Source organism: Camelus dromedarius, chromosome 3, assembly GCF_036321535.1.
Source record: "Camelus dromedarius isolate mCamDro1 chromosome 3, mCamDro1.pat, whole genome shotgun sequence".
Taxonomy (NCBI): domain Eukaryota; kingdom Metazoa; phylum Chordata; class Mammalia; order Artiodactyla; family Camelidae; genus Camelus; species Camelus dromedarius.
The window spans coordinates 49,235,138-49,253,417 of NC_087438.1; the positions used below are offsets into that span (position 1 = coordinate 49,235,138).

The window sequence follows — 18,280 nt, forward strand, 5'->3', positions numbered from 1 at the left end:
AGACCTGCTTTTAGGTCGCATGGTGGAGGTAGCCTGGCTGGCTGCGGAGCAGAGTCAGGAAGGGTCTTAGTAAGAGAGCCGTGAGCTTCTTTCGTGGAAAAAGCAGCAGGAGCCCATGAAGTGGGAGAGGTCGGGGATGCAAGAGAAAGAGGGATGGTGTAGATGGTGGGGGTGTGCCTTACAAGGAACGAGCATATAACACAAGGTCATGCACCTGGGCAACCATCCTCTCCCTGCATCCTCTGCACAGATTTTTATGAAAAAAATAAGTCATTTTGTATTTTTGCCTCTTCAGAAATGGCAGTAAAACTCACCCTTAGCAAATGTGTGTTCTCTGTCAGGCTGGGTACTAGGTAATCTGACGCTTAGTGGATCATTGAAAAGTCTCAGAAGCTCAGCCAGTGACAGGAGGCGAGATGCCAGCAGGGAGACATCTGGTCCCAGTTCTGTGAGACTGGAGTGCAGGGCATCAAAAATGTTTGTGCAGAAGGGATCTGACAGAGCAGCAGCCCACTGCCATCTGCCCACCGAACTTTCCAGGACCCCAAAGACAGAACGACTAAGCCCCGGGCTCACCTCCAGTGACCCTCCTCTCCACTAGTCAACTTCCAAGTTAGCAACATGATCACAAAACAGCATCTTCTTTTTTCCATCTTGTAGAGGAAGATGAAATACCCTCAGGTATCTACCGCTTGCTTCTTCTAAACACTTACTAAGCACCCGTTATATGCCAGGCTGCACCTGTTTGCTTTCACTGCGTAACAGTTCACCCCCAAACAGAAGCATGTAGTATTTCTCAGGATTCTGCAGGCCCAGGTGAAAATTGAGGATCCTGATGAAAGGACAGTGGGAGGCACAGAGATGGGAGTGGCCATTTCTTCCTGCTCAGGGAAGGCTCTGAAAAGAGAAGCACTTGATGGAGGCCTCAGACCTCAGCTCTGACATGGGGTAGAAGCTCATCAGATGAAAGGGTGAGGGGAAGAGAGGTCATTGGAAGAAAGAGAAATAGCAGGTAAAGTCAGAGCAGCATGAAACAGCAGGGTGAGATGGGGGAACCATCCAGAAATCAGTGTGAGTAGAACCCAGGGTGAGGCAAGGGAGGGAGGAGATGGCAGGAGAGGTTGGAAAAGTCAGGCCTAGAAGGATGGTCAGCAGCACCAGGGTTGTCTTTGCTGAACCAAGGGAAAGGCAGTGGAGAAGAGGAGATATTTCCGAAAGCTATTTTGAAGTAGCTTGAAAATTGGATGTAAAAGTCATCCCAGAGAGAGTCAATCTCAAGAGAGAAAGAATGGCGAGTGCCAGGCTTTGGCCCGTGTGAGCGGGTGGACAGCAGTACCAGCAGGACCAGGACTGGGGAGGGGACTCTAGAAGGACGACAGGAGTAATGATGATGATCTTGTGCCTCAGCGACACCAGGGAACGCCTGTGCGGCGGGTGGTTGTAAACATTGGTTTGGACTCAAAAAGAGAGTTCTGGGCTGGAGAATTCAATTTGCAAGCTGTCAGCATATGCAGCGCTCTGGGATCTGATATTAAAAAGAATACATCTTAAACATGGCTCATCCCAGCTGGAAAAAAAGGAAAAGAAAAGTAATTTCTTTTAAAAAAAAAAAAAAAAAGGACAATCATTTTCAAATTCTTTTCTCTCCCAACAAAGGAATCAGCTAAGGGTTTGTTTCAAAACCAAACAAAAACGGAGAAGTGATGGGCTTGCTACATGAACGCAATGGGTAATTCACGAGGCTCTGAAAAATACAGCTGCAGTTTTGCCAATCGTTTCCTGTGCCTGTGTAAACAGTACCATATTCTCTGAAGCTTTCTCCCCTCCTTCAAAAAGGTAAACTGTGCTTTGCCAATAAGTAGGGGCAGAACAAGTATTCAGTCTCCAAACTCTTTCTGGTAAGACTGTTCTTTCAGAAGAGTTTTCAGGTAGTAAACAGATGGTGTCCCACTTTGGTTACTGCTAAGCTGCGGAACTCGTTAGGAACATGGGAAGTCCAAGGGGCCAAGTGTAGTTAGCTGTTACCACTTACGTAGCTGAGGAAGACCGAAGAGCAGAAGGAAGATGGATCTGGCGACAGAGTTCATGCGGTGGCATGGCTCTGCCTGGTAGGAACTGGGTGCTGCTGTTTGGGGAGCATTTTGCTACAACATCAAAAAGAAAAACAAAAATAACCTGCTGTCCTGTAAATTTAGGGAGTACTGGACACTGAATCAATCCCCTTGTAGAGAACCACAATAGTGAAGAAACTTAGTTACCTTTATTTTGTCAGTGTTTCCCCAAGTTTATTTGGCCAAGGAAACTTGGTTTCACGGAGCTCTTAATATGATCTGACGATCTTAATGAAACATGAAAATGCATCTTAGGAAACCCCATCTCCAGGGCCTCCTGCCACTGGCTCTGCAGAGTCCCCCAAGCTTCCCACTCCGTCTTCCTACCAAAGCAGACATAGATTTGTACCAAGAGGCGGCGCCTTCTCCCATCCTCATAAACCCGGGGACAGCATCTCAGCTCCCAGCGTCTCTCTCAATTTAAATTCTGCATTTGAGTGGTCAAAACAGCTGCCTCCCCTCCCCCAAACCTGCCCAGCTCTGGGAGGGATCCCTCTCGAAGAGGAAATCCACCATTTCCTGTCCAAGCAGCGCCTCTGGCAAAGTGGGCCTTTGACCTGCTGAACTGGGGGGTCTGTCTTTGGGATTTTTCCAGGACAGAGGTAAAACTCCTCTTAGAAAAGGTTCTTTGTCCTGGAGCAGCGCGCCTTGAGGGACAAATCAAAAACAGTCAGATTTTTGTAGCCTTTTTATTTTTCTATTTTATTCTATATATTAGGTCAATAAGAAGTGCTCTTTTAAAAATGAAATCTAGTTCAGGAAAAGGAAGAATGTTTATGACAGCTTCTTTTCTTTCAGATATTATATCCTATTTTAGATCAGGAAATGCAACATCTGCATCTACTCTTAAGGGTTCTCTTTTTATTTCCTCATCACCAGAGATTTTCTTCTTTGGCTAAAATGTCAGACGCTATAAATTTGAATGCACCTTTGAACTAACTTTGTGTAAGATGAGACCGGGGTGCTGAGGGAAAGTACTTAAGAAAAATGAGAAAGATGGAGGAATTGAAAAGGGGGTATAAATTGGCATCAGTTCAGCTATGACAAATAAACAAAGAAATTAGCAAATAAACCATTGCATTGACCTCATTAGGAGATTCCAGGTGCTGGAGAAGTAGGAAGAAAGAGGGGTGTCTGAGTGAATCAGAGAATGGGTCCGATGGGGTGCAGGGTCCTGCAAATACTATGTATTAAATACTATCTGAAGAGCTGACTTTGCACTTTCATTCAAAACATATAAGATAGTTAGACTGCAGCATTCTCATTGCATCATTTCCCCCATGTGTGTAGTGGAGGCTGAGAAATCACCTTCAATCTTTCTTCTTAGGTCTTTGACTTATTCCTTCTTCCTACACTATATCATCCATCCTGTGCTCAGACCCAAAGGCTTCCTCCCAGGCCTGCATGGATGTCCCAACCCATGGGAGACCCCAGGTGCCATGGTGGAGGAAGGAAGTTGACTGAGTTATTCAATGGAGGAAGACTTTCTCAAGGCATATACAAGTGCATAGGGTTTATATCAATCAGTTAGTATTGCTCTGGACTGCAAGTAACCAATCAGGTGCCTTGAATAAATAAGAAACCTAGAGGGAGGCGGCTGTTGGTTTTGGTCTAGTACCTTAACCAAGTTCAAGTTGATGTCTGCAATTTTTATAAGCTTTCCCCAGTGATCATAAGATGATTGCTGTGCTCTAGACATCACATCTACATTCAATCTTTCTTTTAGTATCTAAGAAAGAGAAAGAAGTGGGTCTGGTGATGTCTTTCCTTTTTACCAGGAAGGAGAAATGCTTCTCAGCAGCCCCCAGCAAGCTTTGACTTATAACTCAGTAGCCAAAACATGTGACGTAGCTTCAAGGGGGCCTGGAAAGGGGGTGTTGAGGTTTCCCAGCCTCTAGAATGGAGGCAACAAGAAGATTGAGTAGGTCTATGAGCTCAACCAATGATAAGCATCTGCCACAGGATTATTATCCATTCATTTTATTATTACTGGATGCTTATTCCTGCAATAGATCAGGACCCATCATGAAGCTAGTAAGGCCACATTCTGCTCATCACTTGACCACTTACAGTTGAGCTATGGTGTGAGTGAGGTAACAGTAGGCAATAACTTTGCTCCCATTTAAAATAAAAGCTTTTAAATTAGCTGGAAAAAAAAATTTTAGGACCACTCATGTCTTCCAAAAACTCTCAAGTTTCTTTGGTTTACATCAAAGTCCTATCTAATTTGCTCCCAAGAGGAAACCTACCACAATAGTAAAGTTGTATATTTCCACAGGGATTTTCCCTAAACTGTTAATGAGTTGTGACTTCCTTATATGTGCATGCAGACGAGACTGGTGCTCTCCAAGCAGGTAGACAGAATTTGAACCAGATGGTTCAAGGAAAGGAAACTGGATTAGCAGATCATTTCAAACACCTCCATGTGTTGACTGAAATCCATAAGGGGAATGACAAAACATGTACCTTATTTTCTCAACAAACTGTGCACCATATTGAATGTTAAAGATTAAATTGAGGGAGGGGTAGAGCAAGCTCTGGTTTTTCTTTCTTTGTCACTAGAACCGTAAGCCTGGTTTTGCCTGATTAATGTATCCGGAGGGGGCAGGGAAGAAAAAGAAACGCATGGCTGGTTCATAAACTCTTACCACTGAGGGACCCTGTGGTAATCCTATAGCAAGAGCCTTTGAGTAAATCGGAGGTGGCAAGGGTGCGTCTAATTTCCATGAGTTCCTGTATGGAAAGCAAATCCCATTTTGCTTGATTTTCCAGTTTAAACAATAAACCATGAAAGTCTCTCATCCCCACCCTTAAGCCAACTTCATTGAAACAGGGGTTGATGCAAATTAAGGCACTTTCCAGTATTCAGGCTCCCAGTTTAATTAAAGCCCAATTTGGTCAAGGAGTAAACTGGTATTTGTACACCAGGAGAAAATCTGGTTCCAGTAATTAAAGGGATTTTCTAAATCTTGTCCCCCATGTTCGAACACCCTTTTTAATAGTTAATTAAAGACTCCTTAACCATCCTTTGAAGGAAATTTGAAAAAAGAAAAGATTAGGGACCTGCCACAAAGACATTACTGAAAACAAGGACTGAAATTCTTTGTTAGTCCCTTTAAGGGAAACTAAGGTCTTCATTTACCTAAAATACTGTATGTGGACTTTTTTTTTCTTTTAACAAGAGGAGGTACTTAGTTACCTCTGTAAATAAGTACAAGCTGGGTAGCCACGTGAATTTCACGGCTGTTCCACAAGCATAAGCCAGTTTGCAAGTCACCTGCACACCACCGCAGTGAGGGTAGGTTGGGAGCACAGATGTCTTCTTCCTCTGGTTTCCTAAGGTATGACTGGTGCCAAAATGGCAAATGCCATAGACAAGCCCCCCACTCCCACCCAGTTGCAGGAAAGGCCAACATCCTCCCTTGGCAATTCTGCATGCTGTCCCTATTCAAAATGCATTTAAACTAGTTAGCTAGATCATTCAGTGAACATTTAACCAGCCCCGTGCTAGGTGCTGGGAGGTACACAGTTGAATGCAATATAGTTCTTGCTGCTCAGAGACTGGACCCTGATTAAGAAGACAAACACTTGTCCAGGTAATGCTAATCCAAGTCGTACAGACATGGAAGATGTACTAGAGGTACAAACGAAGGACATCGTGATAATGGGGCAAAGGGAGAGAGACACTGAATGGCAACCCCTCCTGGAGGGTATTAAGCACTCCCCTGACAGGTAGGAGAAGCAGATACCTGGAGAATAATATTCCCAGACAGAGAGAACAAGGATGCAGTGGCAGGAAGGAGCAATGCACAGTCAAGAAAGAGCGTGGAGACCCCTGGGGCTGGAGCAAAGGGCTCCCGGTGTCGGGGGCTGGCAGGAGGGAAGACATGAGGTCAGCAAAGGCCAGATTGTAGAGGGGCTTTCCTACCTGGCCAAGAAGTTCATTTCATTCTGTACAAAAGCGGGTAGAGGGGATGGAAGTAACTGGGTCGAAGACAAAAAGAGACTTAGGCAAGAAACCGGTTCAGTTGTTTTCACTCAAGTCTATGGCAGCAGCGCCCAATAGTGCGCTCAAAGGCAAGAGGTCTTCAGAAAGGGGTACTTACATCCCCAAGGATCCACAAAGGCTTTCCAGGGGGTACATATGCTAACTGGATTATTTGAAGGGAATCGATTTCTAGATCCTCAACTCCTATATTTTTCCTAAAACTGCCTGATAACCAGAATCACACTTGAAAAAAAAAAAAAAAGTCATGCCCCTGCCTATGCCAGATCTTCCAGTGGTGGGCTAAGATTCATCAAGGCACCTTATACGTATAGGCTTCCTGTCTTTCCTTGTCCTCTTGGTTCTTTCTGTTAAGGATGAAACTTGACCCTTGAGGGAGGTTCTGAATTCAGAATGATCAATGCAGTATAGATTAGGGACATTGATCATTCAAATGTTCTTAGAATCTCCTCTAGAATTATCAACCTTTTAAAGATAAAACCCACAGGTTAAAATTCGGTTTAAATTCTTTCCAATTCAAACAGCATTTCAGGAAGTTACTTAAAATTTCTTTCATCAAAGCTGTCATAAAACATTTATTTTAATTACAGTAAGTTCTCATCTTATTTCATATCATAATATGCTTAACATTTTCTACCTCCTGCCAACAAGGTGGGAACTTTTTAAATCCAGGATGAAAAAGTTTAGATGTTAATGTAAATGTTTCCAAGAGAGTACCTAGTTTTTGAAAAACCTTTTGGGTGTGCCCAGAAAAATGAGTTTTAAGAAACCCAATTTCCCCGGGATGTCAATACAAGTTGGGAAGGGAAACCAAGCTGGGGGGGAGGTTGGTCTCTGTGGTAAATGAAGTTTGAGAGGTGCTGAGTTACAGGGGAACAGGCCTCAGAAACTTTTAACAGGCTAATAGTGCTAGGATTCTCTCGAGAAAGAGCTATAGTGTTCAGTTTTTCCCAAGCTCTGACCGTAGGAGAGACGCAGCAGCAAGGGGTAACTTGAGAGCATTTTACACCTCATCCCAATGATCTCCATCTCTCCAGCTTCCCCCAGCTACGCCCCATAACACATAAACTAAGTAAATACAGCATCTTACTAGAAACACGAGCTTCAGGCAACGGTGTGCTGGAGCCTGTTAGCATGGGCTCACACAAGCAGTTTGGGCATAATTGGCAACACAAATGTCCTCCGAGAAAAAAGTTCCGGAGCAGTAGGTCCAGAAGTAAACAACTGAAGCAACTGTGGAGATAACGCCAGACCTCTAAGACGTCTATGTACTTCCCTTATGAGATCCAGATGTGCAAGTCAGATATTTATCTACTGAATTATCTGCAAACTTGCTTCAGCTCTTAACATCGTTTCGTATGAATCTGTTCATAGAATACTTAGATCATTCCTGATTGGGACCTTACTAGTGACAGATTTCTCCTACCACAAAGTGTGCAGAAAGAAGCCAGTTAGCTAGAGGCATGGACCAGAAGTGGAGACAGACCAGGATAGAGGACATCAACCTATATCATCAATTCATGCTAGAGATCAAATCCAGTCCTCTGTGTCTAATTCCATGGTATGTCTTTCCAGAATGCTAACAAATACTGTCTTTGCTCGGCTTAGACAAGACTCAAAAAGTGTAGTTGGTTGTCCATCAAACACCCCCCAAACACCTCCAATTTAGTTTATTCACTGGATAAAAAGGTGTCTTTTCAATTCCAAGATTAATAAAATTTCTTGTTGATATCAGTTCAACAAGATTAACCTATTGATTGACTGAATCTTCGACCTTTAAACTGAGTATTTTGCCTTTGTGTCTGATGATGACATGTCAGTGTGCCAAATGGACAGGCCATCTGGCAAGAGCTGCCCTGCGAGATAAGGAAGAAAGGCAGGCTCCTTACAGCAGGGGTGCTCAGTGTCAAACTGCGTTGAATGCCGTGACAATGAAAGCTTCTCCAACAAAAAGTGTCCTTCAGATGCCAGCTTCATATCTCCCCGTCACATCTGTGCTGTCTCTGTGCGAGGACGAGTGATTCTGACCTGGCCTCCCCTCACCCTCAGAGTCCCCACAGCACAGTGCAAAGGATGTGGGTAATTCTCTAATACAGGGCCAGCAACACCGAATTTGAGAGATAAAGTGAAGGCCCTTTCCAACCTCCAGTCATAAAAATAAATAAGCAACAGTGATGTAATAGACAGCATGAGAAAAATGGCCAAGAACATTGCAATAACTCTGTATGGGGACAGACGGTTACTAGACTTACCACGGTGATCATTTCACAACGTCTACAAATGTCAAATCACGGCGTAGTACACCGGAAACCAACATGTCAACTATTTTTCAATTTTAAAAAGATGTAATTGTCTCTGAACTTTCTCTTCTCACAACATATCTTTACATTACTTTGTAGTTTGTATTGTCCAAGCCATCTGTTCTGTCTGCCTGACCAAGAGCTCCTTGAGAGCATGTGCTATGTGGCCTTTCTTCCCGCTGTATCCTCCAAGCCAGCTCTGGGCCAGACACAAAGTGGGCACTGAATGAATGCTTGTTAATGAATAAGTGGAAGGTGGAATGAACGAATAATGAAGGTGGGGAAGGAATTTGAGATTTCATTCCCTGTCTTCTGGATGAAGCCAACTGTTAAATCAAAGAACCATCCTAACAGCATCTTTTGGTCACACTGGCTATGATGACCTGTCTACACCACAGCATGACAAGCAATGACTGACATTTCTAGGTCTTAGAAACTTGCTCTGCTCTACATTCTCTGAATAATTGGACTGAAATGTATAGCCCATTCAAATATTGAGCTATTCTAGGCTTAGCTGCACTTTGTATATTTTGACATTTAACCTCCCTTCCTTCCAGATACTAAATACTGTTAAGTCTCGTCTGATGATCTCTGCTTTCCTTAAATGAGCATCTCTCCCCTCTTTATCTTTTCTGTCGCTTCTTGAATGCACAAATACTTCCTATCTTTACAGCCTGATATTGTTCTAATTCAATTCCTTCTTTGGAAAAAATTTTATCTTTTTGGTTTCCTTTATTTTCTATAATTTGTTTCCCAAGGCCTCAGGTCTAAGAGCTGTCCTTGACCCCTGAACTTACACTGAGTTCCCACCACCACCTCCTCAGCTGGCCGTCCTGGTCCTATCTCTAAAACATTCCTAGAGTTGCTCCTTGCTGAGAAGGAATCCCATGTGCACACCTAATCTCAACTTATCTTGGAGGTTCCATTTTTTCCATATATGGTCCACATACCTCCCTATTGTCTGCCAGTCTGCAGATGAAGATCCTGTGTCTGTTCCAAGTCCAAGACGTGCACACATCACTTTCCTGATTGTCCTCATCTCCTCGGACATTTGGGACTTGTCTAGGCGAGCATCCATCTTCAAATCTGAGACCGCTCAAATCATTTCTTTAGAACCAGGGATCCCATGTGGAGACTCGTGTTTTGTTTGGTTTTCCCCCTCCGGCTCTGCTACTGACATGATAAAAAGCTAGAGACAAGGTATAGTACTTGGCTCTCTCAGGGAGTATAAAGCAGGGATTTAAGATACTTGGCATTCATCCACTTTGGAGCATAGCGCTAAGGACAGATGAATGAGCCTATAACCACAGTGAAGAATTTATTGTAATGGATCTCGATTAGCAGTGCTCTAACTTTACTGGTGATGTGAATGGAGCTCATGATTATATCAGAAATGCATCAGCAGGCGTGGGAGCCCAGGAAGGCTCTACTGTCACTTGCTTTAAGAATTATCTGCCTGCTGTGCTCCCTCCCTTATCTAAACCCCGCAGAGTTTTTTTTAGCAAGTATCAAACTGCCCAGCGATCAGTTTTTATCTTGCCATTTTCTGTGGATTAGCTTTGTCCCAATGAGATGATAAAATCCATGTTTGGTCTTTCTCCTGAAACTCTGCAGTACCAGCTTCAGGACAGGACATGTAAATTCTCAGTAACACTTTTTGATTGGCAGTATAATTTCATCCTGATTATTCTCTTTATCACAGTGAATAAAGGACAGCTTATGACTTCTAATGAGGTTGAAAAACTACTATGTTCAATGCCTTTTTAAAAATATATCTCTGAAAAAGGAGATGTTCCACGCCCTCCCAAATCCCGGAACACCGTCCCCAACCATCCTTGGTACTCACAGCCGAATTTCCCCAGAGATTTCCCTGCTCCAGCCTGACTCCTGCTCTCAGGAGTTGATGCTGAGTGGGAGCGCCTCTCTTTTCAACTCACCCACGTTTCCCGGTCACATTCCTCTCCAGCCTCCTCCGTTTTATAGGTAAACCCTGAAAATGCCACATTTATCAGAGATGATAGGCCAGGAGCCAAAATACTCCCCCAGCCCCAGTCCCAGCCCCAGCCCCAAGTATAGCTATAGTGGCCTGGTGGTCTCGCTTCCCTTGTCTGCTACTAAAGAAAAGGAGGAATTCGTATTCACAGAGCACCTGTGTGGGTCAGGGACTCCTCTACTACAGGTGGGGAAGTGATGACAAATGTGTAACGACCCGTCTGGTGGAGGGAGCCCTGATTTGAAGCACTGGCTGATGGTCCTGGTGTAATTAACAGCACGTTAGCCAATTTCAAGCTATGAACATGACACCACTGAAAGTAAAAGAGGTGTGCGCGTCTGCTCTGGCGAGCAGGGGAGAGCAATACGGGGAAGGGTGTAAGGAATAAGGGTAAGTTGCTCTGCCACTCAAAACGGTCTTTCCCAGCGTGTCTGTGAAACCACCTCACAGAGACAAAAAAGCTTTGGCTTTTTTTTTTTTTTTTGGTATCTCATTTTTAAAATTTGTCTTGGCTCCCTTGTTATACACAGAAGACCAACTATTTACCCAGAAGGGTAGCAAAATATGCTGGCCCAAAATATGCCACCCTCCAGCCAGGTTCATTACAGAAGGAGGGCTGCCCCAGCTTGCAAAAGACATTTTTCTCCAATTTCCACAATGCAAAGCATGCAGGGTAGTTTTAATAAAAGGCACTTAATAAAAAATAAATAATACCTTAAGACCATTCATGCAGACACTTCCTGACAATCCCTGGAAGTGCCTGCCGACTAGCCCGTAAGCTAATTATCCTGTAAATTTCCTTTTCTTCCCCAGTGTGGAGGTGAGATCTAATTTGAAAGATTAAAATCTTTGCATGATTACGGTATCTGGTAATTGTTAAGCTCTGTAGTTACATGCTCAGTAGCTACCAACTCAGTGCAGAGAATTACAAGGCGATTTGTGCTTGTGAGATAAGTTCCAAGAATTTTGCTTTTACAGAAGGCAAGGACGTCGAGGTGGCAGAATAACAGACATACTAAATGGAGTAATTTATTGTGAACTTCAGGAAAGAGGGACTTAGGGGTCTCTGATTCATAGACAGGCCAAGTCGCAGAATGCCTTCCTGTGCGTGCATTTCTGAGGTTGTGCTGAACTTTACTTACATAAAAGCACAGCTCAAATGGGTAAAGTTATCCGAGGAGTATTGAGTCTAATCTTCTGGAGGGCTTCCAAATGTCTGCTAGCCTCATAGCAGAGGAACCAAGCAAACCACTATTTATCCCTTCCAAGCACAAAAAGCCAAGACCAAACTTTTCGAACTCAATACTAGAGTGATAACAGGAGATTGTGTATATGTGTGCATATTGTAAAATCAGAATTTTAAAGAAAAAGAAGAGAAAAGAATAAGGCTCTTAGTGTTTATCTTTCCAACCTCACCACTATTTGATTTTGTGCCAACCATTCTTTCTCTGCTTTAGTAGATCACACCGGAAAATTCATTCATTAAGCAAATATTTATTCAGCACCCGGTGCATACCAAGCTCCTGTTCTTGGCACCGGGGGCATGCTGATAATAAAACAGATAAGGACTCTGCTCTCATGGACTCAGTCCAGCAGGAAAGAAAGATTTACTAATACGTGCAAGTATTCGTTTCAATTACTTATCCTTACAGGCAATACTCAGAAGTCCTGGGAGAGAAAGGGGCAGCCCACCATGGAATGTGCAGGGTCTCTCGAGCCTAGCTTGGGGGTTAAGGAAAGCAGCTGTGAGGAAGTGGTGCTTAACGTGAGACCTTAAGGACAAGTAGGCATTATTAGCTTGGAGAAAGGGGAAGGGCAGAGACAATCTTTTCTCCCGTCAAGTAACGTATAGGGAACTTTCAAACCCATTGTCTTTGAAAGTCTTTCTCTCTCCAAACCTTCAAGATCCCCAACCCAGTTTGTTTGTTGTAGGTAAGATTTTTAAAGATTTTTTGACTTTTAACTGGTGATGTTACTGATAGCTGCAGGCATAATTCTAAAAGAACCGGAAATATCAGATGTGACGAAACCGGGCATTTATGTAGACAGGCAGTAGTGAGTCAGTAGATATTAACTCCAAATGGCCTGGGAGTGGCCTGCTCTAGCATCCATTCTGTGGAGTATCCAGCAGTCAGGCTTCCCTCGTAAAGAGAAGGGGACAGACGCAGGGACAGCCAAAGAAGGAGGGGCTGGTGGACAGGGGCAGAGTCAAGCTGAGCTCACACAGGACAGGCTGAATGATGGCTCACGGCTTGGTCCACAGGACTATCTCTGGCAACCAAAAAGAAAAACGCAGAATAAAATCCTTTCCTTGGAGGCTCACATGTGCAGAACGATAAACCTAACGTGACGACTGTCAACTTTATGCCTCATGTTTTATCATAATGTGTCAGCTTAGCCCATGTCAACGTCTAGAATTTTTGGAAAATGCACCCAACTTCCTTTAAAGGTAGAATTTTTCATCTGATACCAGAATAGGAGCCTCACCATTTACTTCTTTTGGTCTATAGTCGTAACCTGTTACTATTGATGGTTTTTATATTTATAGCCTTGGATGTTGTTTCTGGTTTTTAAAGAAAATGAGAAAAGTTGAAAAAAAGGAAATGCATGCTCCATCACTCAAATCATCATTCAAATAAAAATCATAGTTTACATTTGGGTATTTCTTTCCAATCTTTTTTCTCTTACATCATTTTTGGGTGGTACTTTTTCTTCTCGTTAATATAATCAAGCTAATGTCCCACGTATGACTCTGAGAACTGCTTAATTTTTATTTAGCATTCTATCATAAACATTTTCCTCTGTTATGACCTAACTTTTATAAACATGAGGTGTAATGGTTGCACAACGTTCCATCGAGTGGATGTACCACTGTTTCATTCACCAGTCTCCTCCTGTTGGGCGTTCAGGGCTTCCATAAGCCTTTTAACCTCACACTTTTTCAATAAGGAGGATTACTTCCATAGCAAGGGCCCTTTGGGTGTGTCATAATTGGCTCAAAGTTATAAACTTCTAAAGATCCCTAAAATTTATAGTCCAGACTGCATCTTTAATGATGTCGTTTTATCCTCCCACTGACCATGTATGAAGGCACTGTCCTGTGCTTGTCAGTTTTCTCTCTCTCTCTCTCTTAAATTTTACTAATTTGTTAGGCAAAAAAAAAAAGAAAAGAAAAGAAAAGAAATCATGCATGACCTCTTGCCTTAATTTGCATCTCTGTGTTTGGACATTTTCCCATATTTTGTATTAGTTGTAGTTTTCTCTTTGGTAGGTTGTCCATTTGTGGTTTTTGTCCACTTTCAATTAGCCCTTTTTTATGCTTTGTGGGGAAAAAAACTGCTCAGTTTTTGCCTTAAGTATTTTTAACATATAGAACCTTTTCATTTTTGTGATGCTGTTTCTCAACTATGACCATAACAGAAAATGCAATTTTCATTTGTGGTACTATTTAAACACAGTTCACTTTTTTTTTTTTTCAAATTAATCCAACTACTCTGAGACTGATTCTAGAATGTATCTTTTTACTAGGCTTATGTCTTTTCTTGCTTATGTTCTTATAGCCTGCCTCTTTACTTTTTTTTAAGTTTTTTGGGGGGCGGGAGTGGTAATTAGGTTTATCTATTTTTAATTTAAAGGAAGTACTGGGAATTGAACCCAGGGCCTCATACATGGTAAGCATGTGCTCTACCACTGAGCTATACCCTCCCCACATCCTTACTTTAATGTATACATGTACTCACATACACATAATGTGCAGGCAGAGATAAAAAAAGAGGAGATAAACTATAATTTGCTCTTTTTTTGTTTTAGTCATCAGCCCAATAAGATATTTGGCTAAGGTTAAAAGTCAATTATAAATGATATTCCTGTCCTTAGAAGCACAGAAAATTGAGAATTGAATGCAGAAAAAAATTAAGTACTGAGAACCTTTTATTTTTAAAATAAAGCAAGCATGTAATTTATTTTTAGAAAAATAACTATTTGAAAAAAAATCACTTTTTTTTTAGAATCCTTGTTTGAAATTACCTTCAGATTAGTTTCTGAGCCTCCTTTGTTTTTATTGCAAATGATATTACCCAGATTGATTACAATTCTTTTGACTTAACCTACTTTGGGAGGGTTCCAATGGTAAAGTCTCCCTCATCTCCAGGACTAGAGAGGTCCCACAATGCCTCTGTCCACATCAGTCCATGTTTCTAAGAATCTAAGTGCAAATCTGAAAACCAAAGTAGGGAGGAGGTCTTGGGTAATGAAATGTCCTTGGAATCAGCATAATGCACTTAACGGTGCCTCCTATGAAGGAGTCTGGGTCCACCTGCACGTGCTGGTTGTGGTTGGGGTCTCCAAGAGCAGTTGTGCTGTGCACAACCTGTACTGCTGAATGTGATGTCCCTGCTTCTCAAGAGGGCATTTGAAAAATCCATTTTGCTTCCTTACCTGAAGCTCAAATACTCAGAATTGCTTTTATTATTTTTTTCAAAAACTAAGAAACGTTGCATAAAATCGAGCTCAAATTGAAATGAGAAAGGCGGCACCATATCAGATTTAACAATCAACTGTGTGCAAGTAATTTTGAGCACTGCTTTTTCTGATGAGATGTGAACGAGTCAAGCCTACAAAGGTGCAATAGCACAATTTAGAACATTACCACTCTGTGATCCTTGGAGTGTAGGACGGGGCTTATGTCAACATACTCTTGTTCGAAAATTCCTCAGACGCTCACTTTCAGAGGCAGAATCAGCAATGTGGTCGATTATCCATTTAAAAAACACCCTTGGGCATCTCAGCAACAATGAACTAACGTCTTTGGTAGATCAACAATTGTTCAGTCTAATTACAAGAAGAAACCCAGCGCAACAGAAAAGTTATCAGCAAAAACATAAAAAGATACATGCCAGCTGTTTCTGGCAGCCCGTTGAAGAGGGGACAGAGCAAGCAATAAGAAATGTTTGCCATATGTTGGGAGATGAGTGGTAATGGAAAATATTCATAAACAAATGACTAACACTTGTCTGTATGTTACTCAGGTGCGCAGATAAAACACATCCCTCGCCTTGCCTGGACTCTTCTGGATGCAAGTTACCCTAAGGTTCAGGCAGTCATTTCCAGAGTCATGTAATTCCTTATGCTGACGGCGCCATCACTGGTGTCAGCAGTTTTGCTGTATAAGCACGTTAAGTTTAAACCTTAACATCGGAATTAGCATAAAACATCCTGTGTGAAATAATTCACGTTAGAGACTTTCCTTTTCAATTTCAACTGGAGTTGCTATTGTCTTGTACTTCAGATCAACTTAGAAATCTTTCCTCTTCTCTCTAATCCCATTTCCTTGGTCCTTGGCCTGACGTTCCTCATCCTCCCCTCCAGGCAGGCTGCTTCCCCTGTGTTTGCTGGGCCGGCTGTTTGGTGTAGGACGAAAGGAAGAATCAGAGTCTGCCCCAGTAAGGGTCAAATCCAGCACATGGGAAAATAACCATTTCCCTGGCTTGTATTTAAGCCGGCATGATAGATTTATTTCTCCTGAAATTCACCTTTCCCACAGCAAGAGGCAGGTGAGCAGCCACGGCAGGCAATACAAAATCCAGCTAAGGGATGGGAGCCCGCGACGCACACAGCCCTTCCTGGATGTTAGCCATCCGTAAACCAGATTGTGGTTTTGACCATCTACTGGGGGTTCAAACACTTGAGAGCTGCATCCCCAAGCTTTGTGGGAGAGCCCAGGCGGTCAGCACTCAAGGCTGTGGGAGCCCAGGAGTGACTCTGGTTTTGCCCATGTGAGCACATAGCCATGCTCTGTAATTTGGACGACTTTGCTGAAATAGGGACCCCCCCCCCACCCAGAAGCTGCCACATCTCTTGCTGACAAAATCTTGAGAAAACAGGTATATTTAGGCTAGAAGCAGAAGGTTGACCAACTTAGTTTTCAAAGGAAGGGATAGTACCCTTTGGGGAAGTTTGGAAATGTGTGGGAGTATTTTTGATTATTGCAGTGATTGGGAGGCACCACTAGCATTTAAGTGGGTGGAACCAGAGGTGGTAAACACCTTGCTGAGTGTGAGACATGGTCCACGTGACAGAGAATTTTCCCATACCCCACCCTAAATTTCATATGAATGTCCAATTATATAAGTGAAAAACTTGATAAAGATCTGACTCCATATAACACATAAACACAAACTATTTCTTCACAGACTTAATATACATTGAATTTTTCTAGACTGTAACCACCATGTGCAAATACCTGTTTTGCTTGGAATTTTACCAAGAACTGATCACCCTTTCAGTACGTCTGTGATGACGATATATCAGCCTGCATATGTAACTGCTGCATTCAAGTATAGATCCAAATACACTTACTGGGACCTTATTTCAAAATGCCAAATACAAAGCTGGCAATACTCAGCTGAGTATTCTTTTCTCTTAAACCCCAACTAATTCATTAGAAATAGTTGTCTCATGGTTACCAAAGGGGAAAGGGTGGGAGGATAAATTAGGAGCTTGGGATTAACAGATATGCACTGCTATATATAAAATAGATAAACAACAAGGAGTTACTGTATAGTACAGGGAATTCAGTATCTTGTAATAACCTATAATGGAAAAGAATCTGAAAAAAATATGTGTATAACTGAATCACTTTGCTGTACCCCTGAAGCTAACACAACTTTGTAAAGCAACTATACATCAATTTAAAAAAAAAAAAAAAAAAAAAAAAAGAAAACCTCACTAAGGTGAGGGTATAGCTCAGCGGTGGAGCACATGCCTAGCATGCACAAGGTTTTGGGTTCAATCCCCAGTACCTCTGTTTAAAAATATAAACAAATAAACCTAAAATTACCTCCCCACATTGAGGGAAAAAAGAAAACAATTTTTGAAAACTGAGTAGTTGATAAACAACAGTTGGAAAGATAAGATTAAAAAAAGAAGTAGTTGTAAGTATGGAATTACTTCAGAGTATCTTTTAGTCTAGTTATGCCAAAAATACATACGCTTTTATTATAAGTTACTTTCCTATTTTTTTCCTTCTTATTACAGGATGCACTAGACCCTGTGTGCCCCACCCCAGCCCCCGTTCCAGGGTTTCTTCTGCTGCAGGAGTGTGGACTGCTGCCAGCCCACTGCTGAGCGCCCCTACCCTCTCCCTGCAACCCTCCCATATCCAGAGGGCTGCCAATGCCAAGGTCCCACCCTGTGGCTCCTGCGGAGGAGCTGTCTGCGTCCACTGACTGTTCGCTGGGGGGTAACAAGGCTCTGCTTTGGTGCAGTTCTGCAGGGTCACCCCAGCTCCAGAGCTCCCATGGGATTTCCTCAACACACACACACACACACACACACACACACACACACACACAGCCCAACGTCTGTCTCTGCCCAACCCTGCTGCCTTCTCTGTCCCACCCGGGCTGTTTCTGGGAGCGTGTCCCACATACCTCCCGCCCTCTGCTGCTGTCTCAGGTTCTTTGCTGGGGATCTGAACTGTGACACAGCCCCAACACTACAGTGGTACTAGGACATGTGGTGGTAGGTCATCTGGCAAGTTTTAGACAGTAAAGGGGGAAATGACAAAATATTTGTAATGAGGAAAAAAAGAAGCACTGAGTCTGATGGACAGGAGAACCTCTGGACTAGGTCATCTCTTCAGGGTCCCTCTGAGACAGGAGGGAAAGGGGCAGGGCACAACCAACAAAGGAATGACACAGCAATTGAAATTAGGACAAAAACTGGTTAAAACCCAACTGGGCCCAAGATGGCGGGAGCGCTGGCTCCCCCAGTAGACCTTGAGCCTCATTACGCTCACTGTGATACATCAGCATGCTAAGTGGCACTCCCACAGGCACCATGACAGTTTCCAGGCCGACCACAAAAGGCC

At 42.9% G+C, this 18,280-nt stretch overlaps 1 non-coding gene across 1 annotated transcript; it reads right to left on the reverse strand.

Annotated features, from left to right (window-relative positions):
* Positions 1–14,043: 14,043 nt before the first annotated feature.
* Positions 14,044–14,116, reverse strand: TRNAG-ACC (transfer RNA glycine (anticodon ACC)). Its single transcript has one exon. It is a non-coding gene; the product is annotated as a tRNA-Gly (tRNA).
* Between the last annotated feature and the right edge of the window lie 4,164 nt (positions 14,117–18,280).